This window comes from Anabrus simplex, chromosome 4, assembly GCF_040414725.1.
Source record: "Anabrus simplex isolate iqAnaSimp1 chromosome 4, ASM4041472v1, whole genome shotgun sequence".
Taxonomy (NCBI): domain Eukaryota; kingdom Metazoa; phylum Arthropoda; class Insecta; order Orthoptera; family Tettigoniidae; genus Anabrus; species Anabrus simplex.
This window is the reverse complement of record NC_090268.1, coordinates 327,850,315-327,876,991: the sequence shown is the minus strand read 5'-3', so window position 1 is coordinate 327,876,991 and position 26,677 is coordinate 327,850,315. Positions and strand designations below refer to the sequence as shown.

Below are 26,677 nucleotides of genomic sequence, written 5' to 3'. Positions count from 1 at the left end.
ACTATCCTCCACCACAATAACACGCAGTTACCTACACATGGCAGATGCCTCCCACCCTCATCGGAGGGTCTGCCTCACAAGGGCTGCACTCGACTAGAAATAGCCACACGAAATTATTATTATTATTATTATTATTATTATTATTATTATTATTATTATTATTATTACTATACGTATTTCTTGGGGTTAATTCCTGTCCTCTTTCGAATTCTCCTTTTCTGGCAATTTCCCAGTTATCTGGGATGGGCATTAGTGTGGATTTAAATAGTTTTACGGTCGTACACACTTCCTGACGCCGACCCAATGTGGAGGGATGAATTCAGTATAGCGTGTTTCGGTGGTGGTTATAAGTGTGATATGTTGTAAGTAAATGAAATATATGTTAAGATCACAAATATCCAGCTCCTAAGCTAGAGGAATTAAACAAGCGTAGGAGGCAGACTGTTCTCTTTCAACCCTATTGGTATAAACGTTTGCGTAGCGTTTAGGTACCGGTAGTCCTTCGCGATCCTTCTCTTCTTCATCCTAAAAGCCCCTGCGAGGTGTCGCAACTGTCCCTTCTTCAGGTATGCAGTTGGTGACATCGATATTTATGCTTCATAAATTATATAAAGTGAACGACGTACGGGTTGAATTTCACAGTCGGTACATTCCGAGGTTTTTCACTTTAGTTCGAAGAAAATATTGCTATCATGTCTCATAAAAATAAGTTCTTTTCCTCCCATATTCTTGTCTTAAACCACACTCTTTCTGTTCCCCTAACAACTCGATGTGAAAAACGCATCTGGTTCTGAAGAGGAACACATTCGTAGATCATAGGAGATATGTGTTACATTTCCCGAAGTGTTCATCCTCAGAGTCCACAAAGCATTCAAGGCAAACTTTTAACTTCAACCACGGGCAGCAAAATAATGAAGAATGACTTGCTGTACTGGTCACAAAAGTTTACTCCATCTAAGTAAAAAGCGAATTCCTTCAGTGTCGTAAACTATTCAGGACGTTCAGCTGTGTACCACTCTTAAAGAGCGCATATTAAATCATCATACTATACAGATGTGATCGTCCAGAAGATGTTGCCATACTGAAAAAGCAGCAGATGCTTTTCATATCATCCAAAGGTAAATTTCCATCGTCCTTCTGCGGACAGTGTACGGATTCCTCATAGATTCTTCTTCTTCTTCTTCTTCTTCTTCTTCTTCTTCTTCTCTAGTGGCGCCTCCTTAACGAAGATTGCCGATCATTATGTCACAACATTTTCTTTTTCTTTTTTTTACAATTCGCTTTACGTCGTACCGACACAGATAGGTCTTATGGCGACGATCGGATAGGAAAGGGCTAGGAGTGTGAAGGAAGCGGCCGTGGCTTTAATTAAAGTTCAGCTCCAGCATTTGCTTGGTGTTTAAATGGGAAACCACGGAAAACGATCTTCAGGGGTGCCGACAGTGGGGCTCGAACTCATTATCTCCCGAATGTAAGCTCACAGCTGCGCGACCGCAACCGCCCGACCAATCAAATCAAATGAATCTTCAATGATCTGCATGTAGGGCGGTTGCCCAGGTCGCACATTATCTGTCAATTGTTTACCTCATAGTTACATTTATTTATAATTGTTTACCTATCTTTTCCTTTAATATTCCGCTCTGTACAAGCATTTCCGTCCTGAGCTCTTCAAATAAGCTGTCCACTGTTGTATGTTAGAGAGCCAAGGAGTCCTCCTCCTGTCTTTTCATCTTCTTCCCTTGGTCTTCCCTTCCATGCCGAAGAACGTGACCAAATTATGCCGTTTTTCTTACTGTAATGTTGTGAAGCAGCTCTCTCTCCGATCCTACATTGCAAAGGACTTCTTGGTCGGTCGTCTGTGCAGTCCAAGGTATTTTCAACATACGCCGATGCGCCCACACCTCAAATGCTTCGAGTTCAATATTATGCTCACACAGGAAGAAAGACCAAACATAGCACTTAACTAATCTCATTCGTAAATTTAAATAGAGTCGAGGTTCACAGAGAAATTGCTTTAATTCCCATACACACGCTCCTCACTAACTCAATCCTAGGAGGAGAGCAAGAAGGAGAAAGAAACTTTAAAGCAGTTCTCATGAAAAAATGCTTAGAATATGTTTTATGGCAATGAAACGATACAAACATGTAAATGAAAAACTCTATTTGTAATATTTTACTATCCGAATTTACTCTCTCCTTTTAGAGGACCTATCGTTTTCCCCAAGTATCAACTACCAAGGAAAACTCGCACGTCACCGCTTCATTAATATCAGATAATTATTTACAATGTATTTATAATTACTATTTTAATCTAATTTATTATTATTATTAATGTCAGCCTATGTCGTATAGTGGTTAGCATGATTAGTTGCCACACCGGAGGCCCGGGTTCGATTCCCGGCTTTGCCACAAAATTTGAAAAGTGGTACGAGGGCTGGAACGGGGTCCACTCAGCCTCGGGAAGTCAACTGAGTAGAGGGAGGTTCGATTCCCACCTCAGCCATTCTGGAAGTGGTTTGCCGTGATTTCCCACTTCTCCTCCAGACAAATGCCGGGATGGTACCTAACTTAAGGCCATGGCCACTTCCTTCCCTCTTCCTTGTCTAACCCTTCCAATCTCCCTATCCCCCCCCCCCTCCAAAGGCCCCTATTCAGCATAGCAGGTGAGGCCGCCTGGGCGAGGTACTGGTCATCCTCCCCAGTGTATCCCCCGACTCAATGTCTCACGCTCCAGGACACTGTCCTTGAGGCGATAGAGGTGGGATCCCTCGCTGAATCCGAGGGAGAAACCAACCCTGGAAGGTAAAGAGATTAAGATTATTATTATTATTATTATTATTATTATTATTATTATTATTATTATTATTATTATTATTATTATTATTATTATTATTGGTGGTGGTGGTGGTGGTGGTGAGGTTTATTAAAAAATAAATCATCCGTCCTCCAGAGAGGGTGACCATAAATTTACAGTATGTAATTATAAAAATGAATACTTTTCAGAGAATCTCTTATGATCTGTAATAAGATTTTCTCTATGTCGTAAAAAAATTTAAATTTTGAAGAATAGTTGCTGTGTTGTTCGGCAGGTAGGATTATTATTATTATTATTATTATTATTATTATTATCTCGCCTGGTAGCCATGGTCGTTAAGGCGTTGAAGTCTAAACGGTCTGACACCGAGGTTAGCCGGTTCGAGTCCCACTGGTCGAAAAAAAATTCACCATCAGAATGTTGGCCGGTAGGGTAGGGGAGGTGGTGGTATATAATTTCTAATCACTAGATTGAGTGCCAAAAGCCTGGATTAAATTCCAAACCTCTCCGCAGTGCTCCTATGGGTATATGGCGCTGTTGATAGTGATTCGTCCATCGGATGGGGACGTTAAGCCTTGAGCAGACCCCTTGGTGATATTCGACAGGAGTAGGCTACGTGCCGGCACCGTGTTTCATCCTCTACCTTTCTATTATCACATATCACGTCACTCATTTCATCTCATTAACTCCTCTGATGAGGTTGACGTCAGGTAGGGCATCCGGTCATAAAATCCCGCCACGACAGATTCATCTCACCTCACCTCATAGCCGATCCCGTAGAGAAACGGGACAAGGGCTGGACAAACATATTATTATTATTATTATTATTATTATTATTATTATTATTATTATTATTATTATTATTATTATTATTTGTCCTAATGGTGTTGAAAATGCGCAAATAGATAAAAGAAACATATATAAATAGCCTTATTTTTCACATTCTAAACTTACGTTTAACAATGCTTTAATGGTAACTAACAGCATAGCAGATAAATTCCTGTAGGTGGGGGCGGTAGAATACATCTATCCATGGTAACTCTTGTCTGCCGTTAGAGGCAATTAAAAGGGATCCTCAGAGACTCTTAGCTTCGGAGCGTGAATTGGCCTTTCACTGTATCGACTTACTAGTACCAGTCTCTTCACATTCCCTTGATCACCTCCCTTGATCAACTCTTGTTCTCTTCCAATCCCGATGGTATTATGTTTTTTTGAGGCCTCGGAAGTCTTTCACGACCTTCGTAGCCGTTGCGTTTCTTTAGCCGATATCCTCATTCATCGAAGGGTCATACCTTTTTTCATTTTCCCTCTGGTTGGGTTTTCCTCTGCATACTTGTAGAGTATAAATAATAAAATAAATGCATAGCCTGTTTCCAGTCACTCAACCGGGTCAGGAATGGAATTAATGAAGCCCCCATCTAGCGACGAGGATAGGAATTGTACCGGCTGCCGGAGTCTTTCGCACTCCTCTGGGGCAATGATAAATGACTGACAGATGGAATGAAATGATATTATATTGGAAAGTGTTGTTGGAATGAAAGATGACAGGGAAAACCGGAGTACCCGGAGAAAAACCTGTCCCGCCTCCGCTTTGTCCAGCACAAATCTCATTTGGAGTGACCAGGATTTGAACCACGGAACCCAGTGGTGAGAGACCGGCGCGCTGCCGCCTGAAACACGGAGGCTTTCTTTTACCTGTAGAGTACTTCTTCTTAAAACAATAATCATGACCACCACGACATAATACATGCATGCACTGTAGGGATGTTAATAATGCTACCAAGTAGTTCCTTCAAAAACACGTATCCTTCATTAAAAGAAAGTATAGTACGCGAACCTTTTCTTGATACCTGAGCTGCCTAGTGCTGAATCGGAACTTTGTCGGTTCGCGTACTATAGGTAATTTAATTCAGCAGCATTTGCCTTTGCAGGCTCAAGGCCTTTAATGAGTTGTACGGGTCCATTATCCTGTCCTGAGAGGACCGAGAGGCTTACTTCTGGAAAATAGAGGAATGCAAATTTTGCGCTCTCATACAAGCAGGTCAGTTTTCCGTTCAACAGATCTTGTTATCTTCTCGCACTGGTTGCATCCTTTCCTATTTATGGACTTATAATGTTATTCACAGTTTAGGCCGAAGTCATCTAACAAGGTGAACTGTTCAACATGCTCGTCATAAGTGTTTGTCATCCTGGCTTGAAAATGGATGCGCTATAATGAGTCCACTGCTCTGGAAGTTGTAGCTTGCAGCAGGCTTACGTGACCTGAGGCACAGATCATCACCAAGTCTATCAAAAATCGAAGTCCTTGAAACAATTTTACAAGTACCATTTACAAAATAATTTTATGTTAGCACTAGCGTTTGAGTACCAGAGTCGCTGACGAGTTATATTTTGTAATTGCAACAGCAATGCCATCCAGCGGAGGTAAATGGCAGCAGAAGAGAAAGAGCACACCTCAACTAACAACATTCAGTGAAATATTGTTGCTGATGAGGTTTAGTAGCTTACGATACCATCGGCCTGGGAGAGCACAGTTCTTTCGGCTGGGCGATGTTAAACAGAAGAATTAATCATACGCGATTAAAATCCCCGGTCCGGCCGTGAATCGAACACGGGACCTTCTAAACCTAAGGCCTCAACGCTGACCATTCAGCCAAGAAGTCGGACGTTAAACGATTATTATTATTATTATTATTATTATTATTATTATTATTATTATTATTATTATTATTATTATTATTTCTGTTGCTGTCCCAACATTCTCCTCTTCATATTCAGACAAAACACCACACTGCTAACCACCACAGAAACGCGCAATAGTGATTAAATCACTCCACATAGGGTTGGCGTCAGGAAGGGCATCCAGCCTTAAAATAGGGCCAAATCCACATGTACGACACAGCTCGCACACGTGACCCCACAGGTGTGTGGGAAAAGCGGTTATTATTATTATTATTATTATTATTATTATTATTATTATTATTATTATTATTATTATTATTATTATTATTATTACCTTGCGAGTTTCTACTCAGAAACGAAAGAGAGAGATCGCTTCTACTTTTTGTAACCGTTGGACTCAATCTTCAACTATCTAACTATCTATTCATATTAACCACGCCTGTAGGTCTGGTTTTCCAATTAAAACTCCCTCTTCCATATTATTGGCATATGTAAGGGACTGGGTACATTCAAACTCATTCTTGTGAGTATTTTAAAAATGGTTATTTTTGCAGCAAAGACTAGTGTTAATCGTTGATATTACAACAGAATCAACTACCTTGTTATACTAATGCGATACACTAAGGCCTTCAATTTAATTGAGTTCATTAACAAGTAAGATCATGGGGAAAAATACACAAAGTTTCTCTTCAGGGAAATGAACCTTTGTAACACTATACCACCTTGAACTTTGCTCACGCAATTAACGGTTTTGTGGATTTGATTACATTGACTCTCTCTTAATAAAATGTGATTTATCGGACAAAATGCAAGATTTCCTACAAATAATTGTAAAATAAAGTTCCATTTTAAAATTCGCTCATATATTCATAAATCGAATCCAAATAAAACCTAAGCCACCTTAGTGATACAATATAAAATTGTTTTGCGGGTCAGTCTTATCTATCAATATAGGCGAATGACGAGCTGCGGCTTTCAAATGAGGATAAATACGTACAGTAATGCAGCCATGCCTACTACTCAGGGGTCATTACTTATGTAGTCTTGGAAGACGAGGGAACAGACACGATAAACAGAACATGTTAAAAATTTGAGTGAAATAACGTTCAGTATATAACTGTGATTATTTGCCTCTCGTATTTGGATATATTTCTTGAGGTACATGGAATAAGCTAATATTCCAAAGTAATCCAAGAATCATGCTGGTAAACAAGTTGCGGAAATTCGGTGTAACAAACTTCTCCAGGACAGGATAAAACCACTTTAATTAGGCTTCCTGGCGCTTACGGAAAGATGTGAATTTTCTCAACGTCATTCTTAGTTCTGGTCCCAGTTGTGGATTTCATCACTTTTATATGCTTATGGTATCGGTTATTATTATTATTATTATTATTATTATTATTATTATTATTATTATTATTATTATTATTATTATTATTATTATTATTAAACTGTCAAAAAGTATGTAAAAGTGTTTAAAAAAGTAATCTTGTGGAAAGTTATGAAGGTCTATGAAGGAGAGGAAGACTTCATCTAACCAAAACCTCAGTACTGAGTGCATATGCCTTTCCAGAATTGGTAAGTCTCGTTTTACCAAATGTCTCGACTTCCTAACGAGTATCGAACTCACGTTCTTCAAGGTGAACAGAGTACACTTTTATCACCTCTGACAAGTATTAAATGTAACGCACACAGAAGTTTTAGCCTCTCTCGTTGACCAGAGTTCACTAAAAGGAGACAAGCTGTACCACGTAGCCATTCGTTGCCTTTTTTGCCAGGTGGAGGAGACCACTACGACGGACTGCCAAAGTGAAGAAGACAAAGAAGAAAAAGAAAAAGAAGAAGCCCGACTCTCAAATAATGAGGTTGTTAACTAACAAAATTGAAGGTTTCTTACTGGCTCCTGCAGTTGATGATTCTTGCAAGAGGCTTCGTACATCTTCGTCAATAGCTACTGTACCTGATGATTGCGAAGTCTGCCAGATAACTTTTGAGTATTTTCAACTGCATGATTAGGACTGCAGAGGAAAAGGCCGTAGCTTTTATGTCAGATACAATCTCAGCATTTCCCTGGATTAAGGAGGGGACTGACAGACTTGTCTTGATTTTTATAGGTAGCCAACGGCCGTAGCCGTGTTGAAACATCGGATCCCGTGAGATCTCCGAAGTTAAGCAACACTGGGCGTGGTCAAGAGTTGGATGGGTTGCCACGCGCTGTTGGGGGGGGGGGGGGTAAGTGAGTGGAGGAGCGGAAAGGAACTGGTCACCCTACCGTACGTAAACTCCGGCACAGGCACACCTCTGCGGAGGTTCGGACCTGCCTTCGGGCAGAATACACCCTTACCTTACCATGTCCCATAAACTACTTTTACAGTTTTAGGAGACGCCGGCGTGCCGGAATGTTGTCCCGCATGAGTTCTTTGACGTACCGGTTAATCTATCGACACGAGACTGACGTATCTAAGCACCTTCAAACATCATCAGATTGAGCCGGGATCGAACCCGGCAACGTGAGCTCAGAAGGCCAGCTATCAACCGTTAGATCTACTCAGTCCAAAAAAATCTGAGAAGAGCCTTCTACTCTAGGCCTCTAACCACAGCGGTGGACTTGGATACCGTTCTACCTAGATAGCGTCGGAGTGGGATTGACCACTAGCGATCGGACAAGAGCGATGAAGAAGCGGGAGCCCAGAACCCCATGTTCGCCATTCTCGAATCAAGATATGAGCGCCTGCTTACCTGACCACGTGGTTACAAGGATAAGTTTCGTGTGCACGTGTTCTAATGGGACGTACGTTCACGGCCAAACTGCAGAAGTACGTTTTACAAATGAAGATGTGCAAACGAAAGAATTACCAATTATAAACAGAGGCTGACTAAAAACTGCTTTCCTAAGTGAAACTCTTCTAGTACAAGTAAAAACCGAGCTCGATAGCTGCAGTCGCTTAAGTGCGGCCAGTATCCAGTATTCGGGAGATAGTAGGTTCGAACCCCACTGTCGGCAGCCCTGAAAATGGTTTTCCGTGGTTTCCCATTTTCACACCAGGCAATTTCACACTTTAATTAAGGCCACAGCCGCTTCCTTCCCCACTCCTAGCCCTTTCCTGTCCCATCGTCGCCGTAAGACCTATCTGTGTCGGTGCGACGTAAAACAACTAGCAAAAAAAAAAAAGTACAAGTAAAATGCGATGGTACATATTCTGTACACGTAACCAGCATGCGAATTGCTTAAGCATCTCTTCCATGAGTTTCCAACAGTCCGATCCCAAACGAAACTGGACCAAGGAAGGTAAATTCACCATTTTTCCAACAGCCATACTGTATCAAACTACAAGTGATATTATTACAATTTGAAATTTCCAATTCAAATATCCTGCTGTTTTCAAGACTGAGTGACTGAAAATCACTAATCTGATTCATATTCAGCTGTATTTGTTGCTGTTATCGTTGTTTCATGTAATAGCTTGGACCGCGATTTCATGGATACTACGGTATATGAACTGATACAAAATATTAAGAAGTTATACTGAATAATTACTCTAATAATAAAGAGAAACTGGGTAATCAAATTGCATTTTCTCTACCCTCCAATTGGGACCAAAGAAAATCTTTAAGTTCACCTTACAAAATAATGTTTTGTTTTGTTTTGTTTTGTTTTGTTTTGTTTTGTTTTGTTTTGTTTTGTTTTGTTTTGTTTTGTTTTGTTTTCAGTATAACGGTTTCCCACAATATCAAACATAGAAGCTGTTACTGTCCGCTGCATTCTGACAACATTTTCATAAGAAGTTCTTTTAATTTTGTGGTTTAAATAATCTAAAGGAGCAGAGTTGCTGATGACCTTACAGATACAATTTTCGGTGGTTTTAGACTCTATAACACTTTAACTTCGTCCAACGACGTTGAACGCTCGTTCATAACAGTAACAACAATACAAAATAATATTTTAATTCTTAGTTCAAGGGAAAGTATTCGAATTAATATTACCTATCAATCAAAAATCTCAAACTACAGTATACTACAGAACATTAAGTCTCTAGATTCTGCTGGTTTATTTTCTTAAAATAAGTTTCCGCTCTATCTCCCATACACATACAAAACCGAGCTCGGTAGCTGCTGTCACTTAGTATCCAATATTCGGGAGATAGTGGGTTCGAATCCCACTGTCGGCAGGCCTGAAGATTGTTTTCTGTGGTTTCCCATTTTCACACCAGGCAAATGCTGGGGCTGTACCTTAATTAAGGCCACGGCCGCTTCGTTCCCACTCCTAGCTCTTCCCATCCCATCGTCGCCATAAGACCTATCTGTGTCGGTGCGACGTAAATCAACGTGTAAAAAACATACACAACACATAAACGCAATTATAAACAAAAATGAGGAATATTAAAACAAAACGTATAGAAATGAATAAAAGGTGACGAAAATTTCCTACATAAATTAGTATTTCTACTTACAACGACTACGGGTTGGAAGAAATTAGTGAACTTGACTTGTTTGGTTAGCTCACCCGAGCTTCCAGTACAATGTGATACAACAGAGATGCTGCTAGAGCCCTTTCCTGCTTTCTCTACGTCACTAACTTTAACTTCACCTGTCATTCTTAGCACATGGAACAATCGTGTAAGCGCCTTTCGTTTGCCTATTAACGTACTACAAATTCTTAACAGGTAGATACTAGCAATCTTATTATTAATATTAACCAAAGATTCCCTCTAACATACGAATTCGTCACTTTAGCGATTGTTTCATTTCGAATTAGCCAAATTCTATTGTAATAATAATAATAATAATAATAATAATAATAATAATAATAATAATAATAAGTTTAAGATAGCCGAGTAATATCATCGCTAGCTTCTGAGCAAGACGGTCGTTTCGTTGGAATCCCGACCAGCGCACATGATAATTTTTACATTAAAATTATGTCCTTGTTCGGATTCCACGTAAAAAATGGAGTTTCCTTGCCTTGATCGCGATATCTACAGTCACGTAAAACTAAAAGCTTGCTTGTTCTACGGATCTCTGTAATTAGGCACCCTGCTGTTTCTGATTCTGAAAAAAAAATTTAAGAACATCGCACTTAAAAACATACAGGTCTATGGCGACGGCGGAAATGGATAGGATTAGCAAGCTAGCAGCTGTGGTCTTAATTTAGACACAGCCGAGGTATTTGCTTGATGTAAAAATGGGAATCCGCGGAAAACCATTTTCAAGGCTGGCGACGACGGGTCGACCTGCCATCCCCCGAAGGCAAGCTTACCGAACTGCATAGCTAACTCACTCGTTAGACGGCGATTTTGTTTTCTCTGAGCCACAATTATATACAGAATGTACCAATACGAGCACTGTATAATAATAATAATAATAATAATAATAATAATAATAATAATAATAATAATAATAATAATAAGGAATTTGAATTATGAACATTGAAATCGGACATGCATTGCGGGCGATCGAGAAAAAGTCACCAAATGAGATTTGACTACACAACCATAACTCCAACACAATACTGCTTACCTTTGATATTCTAGATATCCTATTCCATTACAGATTTCTGATAGATGAAAAACGGAGCAGATCGTTTAACATGCAATAATTTAAAAAGTTAATCATGTTAATGAGACTTTTCTTCCACAGACAGAAACATCGGTGTAATGTATATGCAAATATACGCTCAATAAGTACAGATGTAGGTGCATTCAAGTCTATACTGAGCTTACAGTATGTTTACTCTCGGGCCAGCAGTCATCAAAATCTACACACTGCATTTCCCAAGAACAAGGAATCGATCTAATCATTTGTACAACTACAAACTTTGATAATGGAAAGGATGAAATGTAAAGTTATCCGAAAAAAACTTCTTTCTCAAAGCTAAACAATCACCGAAATCTATACAGTAAATTCCGCAAAACCAAAGTTTCCTTTTCTTTTTTTTTCTTTTTTTATTTGGTAACTGTTACATCATTATTCAATCGCACATCGAGGAAAAACATAATGGTTAAATGTAACTTTAATCTGAAAGGAAACCTTACTTCTCAAAGTAATCACCAACAATGAACACATTTAATTTCGCAAATTCAAATAACATTGTTCTGTTGAATTTGAAGACAGTCCCATCATTTTTATATATATTTACAATTCTGCTTTACGTCGCACCGACACAGATAGATCTTATGGCGACGATGGGATAGGAAAGGTCTAGGAATGGGAAGGAAGAGGCCGTGTCCTTAATTAAGGTACATCCCCAGTATTTGCCTTGTGTGAAATTGGGAAACCACGGAAAACCATCTTCACGGCCGCCGACAGTGGGGTTGGAACCCACTATCTCCCGGATGCAAGCTCACAGCTGCGCACCCCTGACCAAAAGGCCAACTCGCCCGGTCAACATTTATATAATCGCATTTCAGAGAAATAAAAATGGTGAAATGTTTTATAAAAAAACAGAAAACTTACTTCTAAGAGACGTGCAATCACTATATTCTACACATTTAATTTCGCATTTTTCAAAGATTTTTTTGTTGCTGATTTAGAGACAATTGCATTGTTCTAACGATCGCATATCTAGGAAATAAGGAAAGGCAAAGTGTAAGTATAGGTATCACAAAAACTTACCTCCCTGAAGGCCAGAAATCAACAAACACTACACGTTATTTTAGTGTATCCAAGGAATATAAATACCAAATTTGAAAATGATCCGACAGCTTTTACGATTGCTTTCGAAACATTCACAAACATACAAACGAGTGCATTGGGATCCCAGTAAGCTGGCTTACTGTTCCGAAGTATAGACCTAATAATAATAATAATAATAATAATAATAATAATAATAATAATAATAATAATAATAATGTGTGGAACATGAACAAGGTCGTAGGGTACCAAACTCGGAATCTATCGACGAAATCATTGGCTATTATTATTATTAATCATTGGCTATTATTATTACTTATCTGCGTGGCAATCTAACAGCGGGAGATAAGAATATTACGAGAAAGCCTGAGGAGAGCTTCCCCTATCAGAGGACAGCTGAACGGGAACAGAAGAGAACTGAAGTCAGACGATCACAACTTCCAACCAGCAACCACAGCTTATATTGGAAAAACAGTTCATTGCCTCTGCAAAGTCGCCACCTCAAGCAGATGCATACCCTCACTTTTTATCGGCACGTGCAGGCCTTAAAATAATTAAAAGACCTACCAATAATCAGTTATATTCACACACACGTTTCTGCGAAGAACAGTTATAGCTACCTGAAGCCTTGGGTCAGACACGAGATTTTCTCGGACAATCACGGAGTTCAGTACCACATGCCAAGGTTTGTAGGTTAAACACTTTCGTGCCACATTCCAGTAACTTTCCAGCATTCCTTTCTTTATGAACTATTTCTTTCAATCCAGAAATTATTCACTATCAGTCGTAGCAAATAACCTACCTAACAAACACTGTAAATTATTTCAGAAGAGCTTTCCCTCTTGCACTCCCCCCACCCCCTGGTACTTTTCCATTTTGAAGCACAGATGAATTTTAAAAAGTACTAGTGTTCTTCAACAAGCTGCAATTATACTAATACGGAAATTTTCTCTAGCAAGTATACAGTACATCAAGAAAAAACCGCGCATCCATTGCTATGACGTAGGCTCCCCTCCCCCCGCTTCGCCTGCCTATCAGGCTCCAGTATATTACGACCGCTCGCACAGCCTGTTTCGCAGTCAGTCTCAACAGCACGATCAAAGGAGTCGATCCGTCCAAAAGGTGTTTTAGCACAGTGTTTGTGGAGTGTTCTCTTCAGTGACGCGAATAATAGTGCGACCTGCTGTCGACAACCGTTCGATTGCTCGCCAACAGTACTTAAATAAAACAAGTGAACATCACGGTAAGAACCCGCCAAGCTTTAAAAAACTAATTATTGTTTTATGCTACTAACCACATCGTACTTGATTTACGTGTATAAACATGTAGTTAGGTTTGTCAACAAACAATTACAGGTTCATAGTTAAGTATATAACTTCTTCCTCTCTCTCCCAGTGTTGTTCGTGAGCCCTTTCAAATGTCTGGCAACTTAATTAGAGATATGAAAGGAAGCTATTAAACTTTCAATTCTCCAAGCCAAAACTTTGAGAACTTCTTTTATTCGCGTCAGAACAGTTTAGATTTGTGGTGCTGTTTATTTTAGAACTGCCCTGAATGTTCAATAATGAATACTAATTTGTTACACGGCGAGAAAAGTGTCCTTGTAAATTATAGGTAACTGTGATATATTAGACATCAAGAAAGTGGAACAAGTCCAAAATGAACCCATCCCCTACAGGAAGTGGGTTAAGTTCAGTGGTAACAAAAATGGTATAACCTGTTTTTGGTCCCTAGATATTAGCCAGGAAGTCTCTAAGAGGGCAGCCAAGTGTTTGACAATGACGACATAGAGTAAGCGGAGCCGGTGTAATTGCAATGCGCGAAGCACGCAGGCCAAGACCACGTGTGGGACACAAACTAGCGACCTTTAGTGGGCTAGTGTCCTAGTCTTGGGGTTGGCAGCATCGCGTGAGCTTCAACAAGGTTGGATGGAATACATTAATGTGCTGGGGTCATCCTGCTCAGAGCATTTCGCGCAACTTAACTACTCAATTGCTCACAGTAAGCGACTGATCACAAGCACCACAGTGCTCTATATAAACACGAGCCATGGAGTCTCGGGGATAAGCAAGTTACGTTGTCGGTAAACGATTCTGGTCCGAATCTCAACAAAAATTTAACTGCCTTTGTGACGGATTCATCCTGCGGTTTGACGTGTGCACGTGAAAGTCAGGTAGCAACTCAAGCTGCAAAACGAGAACTTCATGTCTTCACTCAGGAACTAAGAGTACCTTAAAAATCAGTCCATAATGTGTGAACTAACTATAACCTGCACTATTGCAGTGGTTGTGTGTATTTATTTATTTATTTATTTATTTATTTATTTATTTATTTATTTATTTATTTATTTATTTATTTATTTATTTATTTATTTATTTATTTATTTATTTATTACGCCTTGGTGTCTCAAAAATGAGATACTATCTCAGCATTTCTCTGGAGTGAAAAATCACTCGAGTGTTTGCAGTAGTTTGGAGTTAAAAGATTCAATACAGGCCTAACAAGACACTTGATAAGGGTTTCTAGGTTTTGCTTAACAAAATATGCGAACATAATGCAAGCAATAGTCGGGCACCATATTCTACAACTCGCAAAACACAGCATTAGTTATTGAATAAACACCCAGGCCCTACTATATTCTCCACATGTCCAGCATTTAATTCAATCTTCTAGTTTTGAAGTTCTTTTCATTATTACAACATTTAGATATAATGCATTTATTAGCCCCGATACTCGTCAAGAAAGATAATGTCTTACTGCTTTCGTTTAGGGCCCATAATGGCAAAGGTGTACCAAGATTTGAAACACATATCACAAGTAAAGCAAGTCTGTAGTTTTAAGTGGCGTTTAATATAGTGATCATAGCCACGGGATCTCCAGCTTTACATGGAATCCGAACCACAGAGACCTGACTTTTCATCTCAAAAAGTGCGCATGCACTGGCTAGAATTCGAACCGCAGCCGCCTTGGTGGGAACCACTCAAGCTATCTGCTCCAATATCAGAAGCAAGTGAACACAGAAGATGTTCAGGATTACTGCTGTCATTACCAGAATTTCAACCTTGGATTGCATCAGCACGTGTAGTCTACAGTTAAAACAAATCACACACGATATATACATTTCTTTCAAAATTCGAATACAGTATGTATGTTAATTTAAAATATTCAGTACCGAGTATTTATTACATATTGCAAATCATTTGTATACGAGATTAGCAATCGTCTATCAAAAATGCTAGGAACTTCTTACGTGGTTAGCATGAACAATACTCTTTTAGAAATGCATGCAAACTGTCAAGTCATGAATCCCTCAACTCATCTTGCACGAGAATCTCTCAATTGACTCACGAACTCTATAAAACGACCTGCAAGGTGATGTAATGACACAGAAAACATCAGTCAAAAAGCATGACAAAATCTTCTCTGTAAACTAATAACTCAATTGTGCATGAATTTTTTTCAATCCAAAACCTGTAAAGAAAACAACAGAAATAAATATTTAAACAGCAAGAATTTTAAACCGGTAATGTTTATTCAGTGGGAAAACAGGAATTTTGGGATAGGGACTAATACTGGTAACGTGATAGGGTTAAAAGAACTGAGTCATCGTATTTATTTTCTATTTCATGTACATCACATCCTATAATATATAAACTATATATATAACAGTAGACTATGTGATATATTTGGGAAGGCTTTATCTAATATCAATAAACAGCACATTCAATTCGAACTTAATCAACAACCCCACATTCCTGTATTACTACCCCTTCCTCTGTGTGGTCTAATAATAGCTCACAGAGAGGTTCATTTCCAAGTCAAAGAGTCCGCCTTTCTTCCAAAGCCGCGTGATACCTAAATACACTGAAGTTGCATCATCCTTTCCAGCCTTCAGATAGAGCAACGGAGAACACAAAACTGGGTCGCAACCATTCATAGACGGAGGACAGTCGGTGTTGATAGTTGTATTTGAAAACTATATGTGCATTGCTCAATAATTTCACCCATGTCTTTGCGTCAGTTAATTATCGTTTCCTATTTCAATTTTCTATATACACATTTCCTTATCTGTCAACCCTGTCTCTGCATCCTGGACCCGTAACGTCTCTTTGTAAATTATTTTCCGACAGCGTGGCGCTTAAACATTTCAATTCCAACGTGGCTCCAAGTTAGAGGCTTACGACTTCACAGCCATCAGCTCTAATAATAATAATAATAATAATAATAATAATACAAATAATGATAAGTATTTAAGTATATATTACCGAGCAAGAGACCCGCGGTTTGAGTCACTTAGCTATCAGCTTGCATTCGGCAGACAGTGGGTTCGAATCGCACTGTCGGTAGCCCTGAAGATGGTTTTCCGTGGCTTCCCATTTTCACAGCAGGCAAATGCTGGGGCAGTACCTTAATTAAGGCCACGTTCGCTCCCTTCCCACTCCTATCCCACAGTCGCTATAAGACCTATCTGTGTCGGCGCCACGTAAAGCAGATTGTATAAATAGTATTTCCTTACTGCACTCTCGTCATAAGAAACACACTGAAAACGTGCCAATAAATTTACTTCCAAGGGTTTCTCACACTAAAGCATTCATAAAAAGAGTCAAATGCAATGCTGGACGATTTGTGCAACCCACTTTTGAAGACAAGTGCTTAGTTTACGATAGGTCTCCGGGAAACTCTGCACTACAGAGTTCCGAGTTTGGAATCTCGTGGCTGTGTTTCGATTGTTCCATTTATTTTCCAAACTGAAGCGAAAGGTTAAGATAGTGCCTCACTTCGAATCCGGAACAAGCTATTCCAAGCCCCACAGTTACAGCTGCACACAGAAAACTCTAGCTACCATATAGTTCGTAAGCAAGTACATGTCGCTGATGACCCGTCATATACCAAGTACCAAGTGTAATAAACAAACAGGGCTTACTGATTTTAAAAATATACATATTTTTCCATTTGCTCCCAATTTAATTTTTCTTCAGCCAATACAAAGTAAAATCTTATTTACAATCTTCGAATTTACGACTGTACAACACACAGTGCGAATTGAAAGAACAGAAATAAACACTTTCAAAACGTCATGGAAGCGGGTCCATGCCGGCTACATATGTGTAGAGATCCTTAGAGAGAACTATCCGAACAACGTGGTTCCTTCCCAATGCAAATCTACTTCTAAGTTGTCCAGTATTTCCATTGCGCTGCCCACTGTTTAGATGTTTCATTTGATGCTGAAATGCTATCGTTAGAATTTCACTTCTTACCCCACCACACTACCAGCACCACCACCCCCATCACCACCACTTTTCCTTTCAAACAATACTTAATTATTATCTTGCCGGACTAATAATAATTTCATGCGGCTATTGTTAGTCTTGTGAAGACAGACCCTCTGACGAGGGTGGTCGGCGTCTGTCATGTATGGGAAACTACGTGCTAGTGTGATGGATACAGTACAAACACCCGGTCCTCGAGTCAAGGGAATTAGCCATTTAAGATTAAAATCCCACGGTCCGGCCAAGAATCGAACCCGGGGCCCCGAGGATCGAAAGCCAAGGAGCCGGATATTGCCGGACTGAGTAGCTCAGACAGTAGAAGCGCTGGCCTCTGAACTCGACTTGGCGGTTTCGATCCCGACTTAACCCGGTGGTATTTGCAGATACTCCAATACCCCAGCCTCGTGGGGTAGATTTACCGACATATAAGAGAACTTCTGCGGGACAAAATTCTGGCGTCTCCAAAAACCGTAAAAGTAATTAGTGGGATTATTATTATTATTGTTATTATTATTATTATTATTATTATTATTATTATTATTATTATTATTATTATTATTATTATTATTATTATTACCTACTAGTATATCCATCTCTTTACACAACATTGCGATTCCACTATTTGCAGTACAACTTGGCAATTCCATTATTATTTCATGAAAATACTACGTCTTACAACTACGAACAACTAAAAGTTACAAGTTCCTTAGGTTTGCGGACAAGGAAAATGATAAGAGAAAACTGAAAGACATTGTATCGAGCAAGACGTACAATGCATTCTTTCATCCTCGCGCCAGGTCAACACCACCACTTAACGCTAGTGTGGAGGTTGAAACATCATTCATTCACATCTCTCACTTGAATGGCTGCTATTTTCGGCTCAGCAAGTCTAAAAATAAACTGTAGTAAAAGTGAGCTGGTTACTACTTAACTTTCACCAGAGGGGTGTATAGTACGAGCAGATAGGATTCTGAGGCCCGGTTTCATCAACACATGTTAAATATATACTAACAAGTAGTTAGTTAATACGGAGTTAAAAATTTAACATCTTGTTAGGTTTCTTGCGTTTCATCAAACTTTTCTTGTGAAATGTTAACTAATCGACCGTTAACTCTCCCAATATTGAGAACTGGTGCGAATCAAGGAGGCAGTGGTACGGACATGCTGTTTTACAGCGCGCTCCGATGCGCTTTTGTTTGAGCACAGCTGTAAATATGGCGCGAGAAGTGAAACGGAATCGTAGTTCTAATTTTTTCTCCTTCGAAAAAGAGTTGTTAATTGAATTAGTTAGTAAATATATATGTTACTGAGTGCAAGCGCACAGATGGCTTGACGATAAAAGAAAAGGACGAGGCGCGGGAAAAGTCCGCGAGGGTTTCAATGGGGTTAACAGATACTTTTTTAGCGGGTATCCGCTGTCCCCTAACAAAATCACTTCGTTAATTGTCCCACTTCAAACTGTACTCCGATATGGGAGTTATTAAATATTGTATTGTCGTGTGCAGAACCAGACCACCTAGCAAGTATATCCCTGATTTGAAGGTTAAGCTCACTAATCACCTGAACATTAACATTAACAGAGAAATATCCCTTCCGATTACGATATATTTCGGCCCAATTGCCTCCAGGTGATTGGATTCTTACATGTGTGCAATCTATTGCACCTAGAACAAACACCAGGAAAACGGTTTATTTCATAGAAGTCGCGGATAATTTGCTGACGCTCTTCTACTGAAGGGAATGTTATATACCTCCTTCTCATGGATGTTATTGCTGCAGACACTCGACAGACAACTCTAATAACAGTGGCTTTAGAAATTCCAGCATTGTCTCCGGCCATTATGTGAAAATAACCAGTAGCAAAAACTCGTAATATTATCAGTACCTGCAATATTGGAGAAAGAGGCAAGTTTCTCTTCGTAGAATATTCTAACCTCACTTGAATTTCGTCAACAACCTTAGCAACGACTATTTTCGATAACCTGTATCTATGAAGAAATTCCGCATCCGTCAAATTTTCAAAGTCATAACGTCGCTGAACTCTTCTTCGATCAGGATTGTTTTGGAAAAGATCTAAATAGAGCAATTCCGCCTCGAAAGGGAGATTCAGAGCAGCCATTTTGGAACAGGTTGCTAAATGCTAATGTTAGCCATTTAACATTGGAAATGGCTGATGTTAACTTTAATACACAGTTTAACATTTGTTAATGTTAACAGTTGTTGATGAAACGCAAATTTTCTTAAATCGTATGTTAAAATGATTTAACACCTTGTTAAGTACTAACATGTGTTGATGAAACCGGGCCTTAGAAAGGTGACGGTGCCTCCTTGCTGTGGCTTTCACGCAACAGGTAGTCGACCACGTCGCCTTTCACGGTGGAATAACGGTAGAAAGTAAGCAAATTCTACACGTAATAACGATACTAATAGTGGATTATAATTTCATTAAATGTTAGGAAGTATCAGGTAATTTATAACGGACGTTTACCATGAACAGTCCAAACCTATTTCGTGCTTCTCAAAGGCAACGTCCCGCGAATATCCATTCAGGAACTCGTTGCGCATTTAAGACTTTCACTCCACTATTGATAATAACTCAGCAACACATGTGTCCAGAACTTCTGAAATAAACAGCAGTGATTACTACTACGTCACCATTCGGTTACTAACGATAATAATAATAATAATAATAATAATAATAATAATAATAATAATAATAATAATAATAATAATAATAATAATTTTATACAGTACTGTCGTTCTGTTACCGGTCTTAACAGACACCGAGGAGTTCCTTAACATGCTGGAATCCAATGACATGGGGTAGCTGCATTGGAACAATAAAAAATCAAAAACTTTGCGGAATGGTCAAGAAATGGATTTTCGTTTCTACTCCCAGCAGCTATGTCGTAGCTACATACACCCTGTCGCAGAACATCAAACTAATCTTAAAATCTTTCCAGAGAAAGGGAATCGGAGCAAAGCCAACCGGACGGAGAGCTACTGTGCCAACAAGATCAAGGTGACGTAGTAATATGCACATGTAACTACCGAATTAGCTGTCAAATAATATTGCCTCACTCTCTAGCAATTGAAGCAGGTTTAATTCCCACTGGGCTTGCACAACTAATCAAACTTTAGAGTTTTAATGATTAATGTTCCGATCTGACTTTCACACAGTCCTCTATTGACACATCCTATATTATTCGAATTATTAAATATGTAACGATAAAATCATTGATAAAATAGGATTTAATTAGAGTCAGTCCTGTATATTTCTGACTAAAACTAACATTGGCAATGTGAAAGAAGAATACAAATCTTCTCATATTCAAAAGTTTAAAATAATGAGCTTTCTAAAATTAAAAACAGTTATGCTAGAAAATGTAGAGAAAACTGAAAACTCCTATATGAATGACGTTCCTGAGAGCGACATACAACTCCGGATCAAATGCCGCATTGGTGAATTCTAGCTAAATTAGGCGGGTGAACACCGTATGTGTCACTAGAGGTCTTTTGCACTGACCCTGCCTAGTAAGGAATGCTGAATATAATTTTCTCAGTCTACAAAAATCCAACTAAATCGGATTCGGAGGCCAACACGCTACCACTGATCCACGGAGAGGGCTATAATCTCATTGCAAAGGACGTTGTATATATGAACCCTTACAGATGCAATACAAGTAAAGAACAAAAACATAGTGTTACTCATACAGAAAAATGCTGTATTTTACTTCATTTCAAATAAATATATTACCGAATGCGTTGGTCGTGCGGTTAGGGTCGAGCAGATGTGAGCTTGCATTCGGGAGGTAGTGGATTCAAAACCCAATGTCAACAGCTCTAAAAATGGTTGTCCGTGGTTTCCCATTTTCACACCAGGCAAATTCTGGGATTGTTCCTTAATTAAGGCCACGGCCACATCCTTTCCACTCCTAGTCCTTTCTTATCCCATCGTCGCCATAATACCTATCTGTGTAAGTAAAGCAAATGGTAAAATAAATTTATTAAGATCATAAAATGTTATATCCATAGATCAATTTAAATAGTACAGAAAATATTCAAAACAACTCTTTACTCGTATATACTAATTCTAGAACCTGTACCATTGTTATTTCTCAACACAAACTAAGTTCAAATTTATGTTCAAATTCCAATTTCTCCATTTGCTTGTTAATATAGTATTTGAAGAGAGATAGTAAGTAAACTCGTGTCCTCATCCCGAGGTAGTACAGCTCTTTTTTTCAGGCACACCCCCATTGGAGGTGAGCTGCATGTACCATTTCAACCACAGCCCTCCTGCCATTCTCAAATTTCTGGCAGTACCGGGAATCGAACCCGGGCCCCCGAGGACGGCAGCTAATTACACTAACCGTTACGCTACGGAGGCTGACATTTGAAGAGAGATGAAATCGTAAATTAGTTAGGCCTCTTAGAACAACAATCCTTATCAACGGTATCATGATACTACAACCTAGATCTGGTTGACGATAGCAGTCAGGTAAACAGGAAAAGAACTCGACTCTGACCTATTGCTTTGTACATACGGTGGTGATCCGAAAGTGATGCGGTGGTTGCCGACTGGCTCTTAAGGAGCAAGTGGCGAGAGTTAGCCGAGGAAGCGGGCAGACAGCTTGGCGACTTGGACAGCGGAGCAAGCCGCACCTGCTCCCAGCTGCCGCTCGGCTCAACAGGTTGCTGCCGTGCCCAGAATAGCAATAACTGCTTGCTCTACCAGCATCATTGACACACTCTGCTCCACCAGTTGTCTACTCTCACAATCCCCTACAAGTAAAGCTTTTCAACAGCCACATACGTACTACACAGTATTTGATGTACATACTGATGAAGCTGACCGGAGTGACTGCCGAAGGAAATGTCACAATTAAAGGACGAACTAGATGATAATATTGATGATGATAATGGATTTACTTTTCCAATTTTCGTAGACGCCGAGGAACCGGAATTCTGTCCCACAGAAGTTATTTTATGTGCTGACAAATCTATCAATACAAGGCTGATGTTACCAGCACCACCACGCCGATCCGGTAACGAACCCGACAACTCGCGCTCAGTCATTCAGGCCGGCATTTCCGAAAGGGGTCCGTATGTAAATTTTCCCCGAGGCCTAACCTCATACAGGTGAGGCAAAGTCTCATGGAAAAATACACGATTTGTCTTTTCAAATGTTTAGCACGGAGGCTGGTTGGATCCTCAAATACAACCACCAAACGTTATGGAGATATATAGAAACAGCAGGAACCGATGGCGGCGCCACTTTCCTCACTGGATCAGAAAGTACTACTGCAGCACGATGGGCCCTATGAGCCCACCTTTCTGAACATCCGGACACACTAGCCGTGCTCTGGTCCGGCCCCGCGGTGTAGGGGGCAACGCGTCCGCCTGTCGCCCGGCGGCCCCGGGTTCGATTCCCGGTTGGGTCAGGGGTTTATAATTGTAATAATTAATATCCCTGGCCTGGGTACTGGGTGTTTGTGACGTCCTTAATCTTCCTTTCCTCACACACGACATTCCACACTACCGCCATTCCAATTACACGCAGGTTCATACAATATGGTGCCAGTAGGGGCAAAAGATCCACATGGGTCGACGGCAACATTTTTTATTTTGTTTAAAGCCGTGCTCTGAATGTCGTTTCGCACCACACATAGTTCAGCAGCTTCAATACTGCCGCAACCATAAATCAGACAAGGACTTCTGTAGAAGCTACATTTTAATCAGACCTAAACCAAGAGGCAGATTCAAAAGTACTGCATCTATCACCAGATGGAGATACACACTGTTCGCGCTTAAATGTGTTCTACACTGAGTCCTTTCACTGATTACGGTCTATTTTCATCTTGTTGGTTGGAGAGAAATATCGATCAGTTATTCTACTTCCTGTCAACAAAGCTCCATTACACCTGTCTACATTTACATTTCCTACATACCTAAGAGTATAACGGCTTCCTCTCGTGAACCAGCGTCCATAAATTATCCACCTGCCTTACAAGCTTGCTTTTCATTTAGCAACTGAACTGTGTTACAGCCTCATTAGTGAGCCTCGTAGCTCGTAAGTGACATTTTATTTTCTATTGCATGTTATCATTATTTTATTGTACTTGAGACAAAATGAAACCTATCGACGAGAACTTCTAAGCTGTTATCTACCTACAGGTAGACGCGGCTTGTTCCACCGAATATGAAACATAGAACCGACTGAAACAGAACATGTCTCCCGCAAGACACTTTCTTTGCCCGCCCCAATCCCAATCTCTCTCTCTGTCCGCCTAACGATCGCATAACAACTTTTTCATCATTAACTTGTACGTAGCGAAGAAAATACATTACGCACAAGGTAGAAGACATCCGGAAGTGGTCAGATGACTTTCTAGTATCGCGAAAGTTGAACACAACGATGCGTGGGCAGACTTAATGACCCCCTGCTTCTTGATGACTACCATCTGATGTTAAGTGCAACTTTTAGCATCCTTAACGCTCACACGACGACTTCGTTCCACTAGTATAGCTTAGCAGTTTCGTTATATTCTAATGGGACAGAATAATACTAGATACCATAAGACGCAACTTACAGGAAATCGCTTGGCATGTACACGGCTTAAACAATTTCAATTCAATTCAGTAACAAATAATAATAATAATAATAATAATAATAATAATAATAATAATAATAATAATAATAATAATAATAATAATAATAATAATAATAATAAAAAAATAAGTCTAACTATAATCCCCTTGGTCCCTATCTCTTCCTCCATTCACTTAACGTGACCCCACCACTGAAGCAAATTTTACCGCTCCATCCATCGGGTTTATTCCTAACTTAGCCTGTATCTTCTCATTTTGAGTGCGCCTCATACCACTGTTCCCTCATTCTACCGTCAGTTCTCACCAACAGTAAATACCAATGACTTTGGTTGCTTGTAATAACCTACCCCTAATCCCATAATCCCTCAGTATTGCAAAAAACTTTCCCCTTAGTACTCTGACATATGCCTTGTCTAGATCTACAAAACATAAACATAACTGTCTATTCTTTTCATAGTATAATAATAATAATAATAATAATAATAATAATAATAATAATAATAATAACACCGAGCGAGATGGCCGTATGGTTAGGGTCGCGCAGCTGTGAGGTTGCATTCGAGAGATAGTAGGTTCGAGCCTCACTGTCGGCAGCCCTGAAGATGGTTTTTCGTGATTTCCCATTTTCACACCAGGCAAATGCTAGGGCTGTACCTTAATTAAGGCCAAGGCCGCTTCCTTCCCACTCCTAGCCCTTTCCTATCCCATCGTTGTCATAAGACCCATCTGTGTCGGTGCGACGTAAAGCAAATAATAATAATAATAATAATAATAATAATAATAATAATAATAATAATAATAATAATAATAATAATAATTTGTTCATCACCCCTTCATATGAGGTAATTATTACTTCGCTGTATTTCCACTTGAAACCATCAACATCACCATCACTACCCCCTTCAAATGTTATAGATCTTTTAGAGACGTCGTAGGCCTATATAGGAATTTTATCCCGCAGAAGTTCATTAACGTTACGGAAACGACTTGTCGAATTTAAACACCCTTAGACTAAATGCCACCGGCGTCAACCAGGATCATACCTACTATCTTGGGAACGGAATGACGACTAACCGACTGCACCACTGAGGTCAGCGTAAGTACTTCTCTACACAAAGTAGTCATCAGAATGTGACAGGGACATTCATTAAAGAACAGAGACTTCTTCTTAGATCAATGAAATTCGCATTAGATACCTCAATAGCATATTGTATTTAAGCTTAATTACTCTTTCTCTTCCTTTTCATTGTAAATTGTTACAGCAAGGAGAGAACAGTTTTGTTGCAGCCCTCCAAACAAAAGATTACAATCTTCATCTGGAAAGCATTCCGTGGGCAATACTGACTGAACTCCAGAGAAATACAATACTCATCATGACTAACAATATCCGCAGAAATAATTCGGACCGGCTTCCAGCAGTTGCTTGTTTTAAGACTGCAATACAGTTACTTTCTCTCCCTCACTGTCTTTGCCCCACTCAACATCTTCAGGTATATATCTATTCATCCTTTTTGTTCCTTTTAAAAAACATTTTACCGCTACTAAATAACATGTTAGGCAAACGTCTATTCTCCTCACTAAAGTGACACAAGAATAAAATGGCCACATAAGGCAAAACAGTTCATCTGGCCATGTGAACAATGGCGAATGTAAGAAAAGGTTTGGCATTTTCTTGTCCTCCAGTATGGCAGCTAAAGGAGTGTAATCATCGCTGTGCATCTCGACTGAACTTTAACCCTAAAGGGGATTCACCTCTCTAGTACTCATATGACCAGCTACCAGAGTCGACTAGGATCTTCTTCAAAAGTCTATCTCCAATGAGAACAAAATCTTGATAATAGTTGAGAAACGTCCCTTTAAGTGCAATATATTTTACGAGACATTGGAGAGCCTATACTTTGCCATGCAAATTGGTTCTTTAAATCTAAAACTACTGATACGGGTCACTCGTATTTAAATGCCAACTGGCTGTTGACTTTCCCTTTAAAAATCCCATGCGCACTGCTTGGGATTCGAACTACGGCCACCTTGTTGATAGCTGGTGGGTAATTCTTGTTCTTCAAGTCACACCGACACTTCTAAAAATGAAAATATCGGCCAAAGGACGGCAAGGGCCAAGAAGAGCGTGAAAATGAAAGACTCCTTAGACCTAACACCGTCGGGGCCAGTAAAGAACAAGAGTTGACCAAGGGAGATCGGGTAGGAGAGTGAAGTTGCTGGCACAAGGAAGTGGAAACGATGCCAGTACTCACCTAAGGATCCCATGGTCGCCAACACACACCTTGTTGAGAAGCCAGTGATGATGCCGCTTGGGGATTCCATGAGATCCGTAGCGCCAAAATGTCTAGTTTATACCAATATAGGGGCTGTCTGGCCAAGGCGGTAAAGGCGTGCTCGATTCACCCGGAGGACATGGGTTCGATTCCCAGTCAGGAAGTCGAAAACATTAAGAAACGAAATTTCTACTTCGGAACGTGCACATGGCGGAGGTGCACTCAGCCTACACAAAAAACGGGCAAAAGCGGCCGGACATAAAAGTCAACCAACCAATATACCATAATGTGGTGTTAGCATCGAACGTAAAATCATGGCCATGTCAGAACTCAATGTAGAACGTATGCCTTGATTAAGTGCTCCTTGTAGATATCTTACTCAAGGTACACATTAA

The 26,677-nt window shown here is 39.7% G+C and overlaps 2 protein-coding genes across 5 annotated transcripts in view; one reads left to right on the top strand and one right to left on the bottom strand.

Moving 5' to 3' along the window:
• Nucleotides 1-26,677, bottom strand: part of LOC136872694 (peroxisomal leader peptide-processing protease) — a 1,469,308-nt gene that overhangs the window by 1,374,073 nt on the left and 68,558 nt on the right. The gene's annotated exons all lie outside the window — the stretch shown is intronic.
• ITP (ion transport peptide) overlaps nucleotides 1-26,677 on the top strand; it is a 435,567-nt gene that overhangs the window by 388,197 nt on the left and 20,693 nt on the right. The window contains exon 1 of one of the 4 annotated variants that reach the window (XM_067146516.2): nucleotides 13,218-13,370. The exons of the other annotated variants lie outside the window; for them this stretch is intronic. The gene's annotated coding sequence lies outside the window, so the exon portion shown is untranslated. Of the gene's footprint in view, nucleotides 1-13,217; nucleotides 13,371-26,677 lie in introns of those variants that run through there. 4 annotated transcript variants of the gene reach the window in all.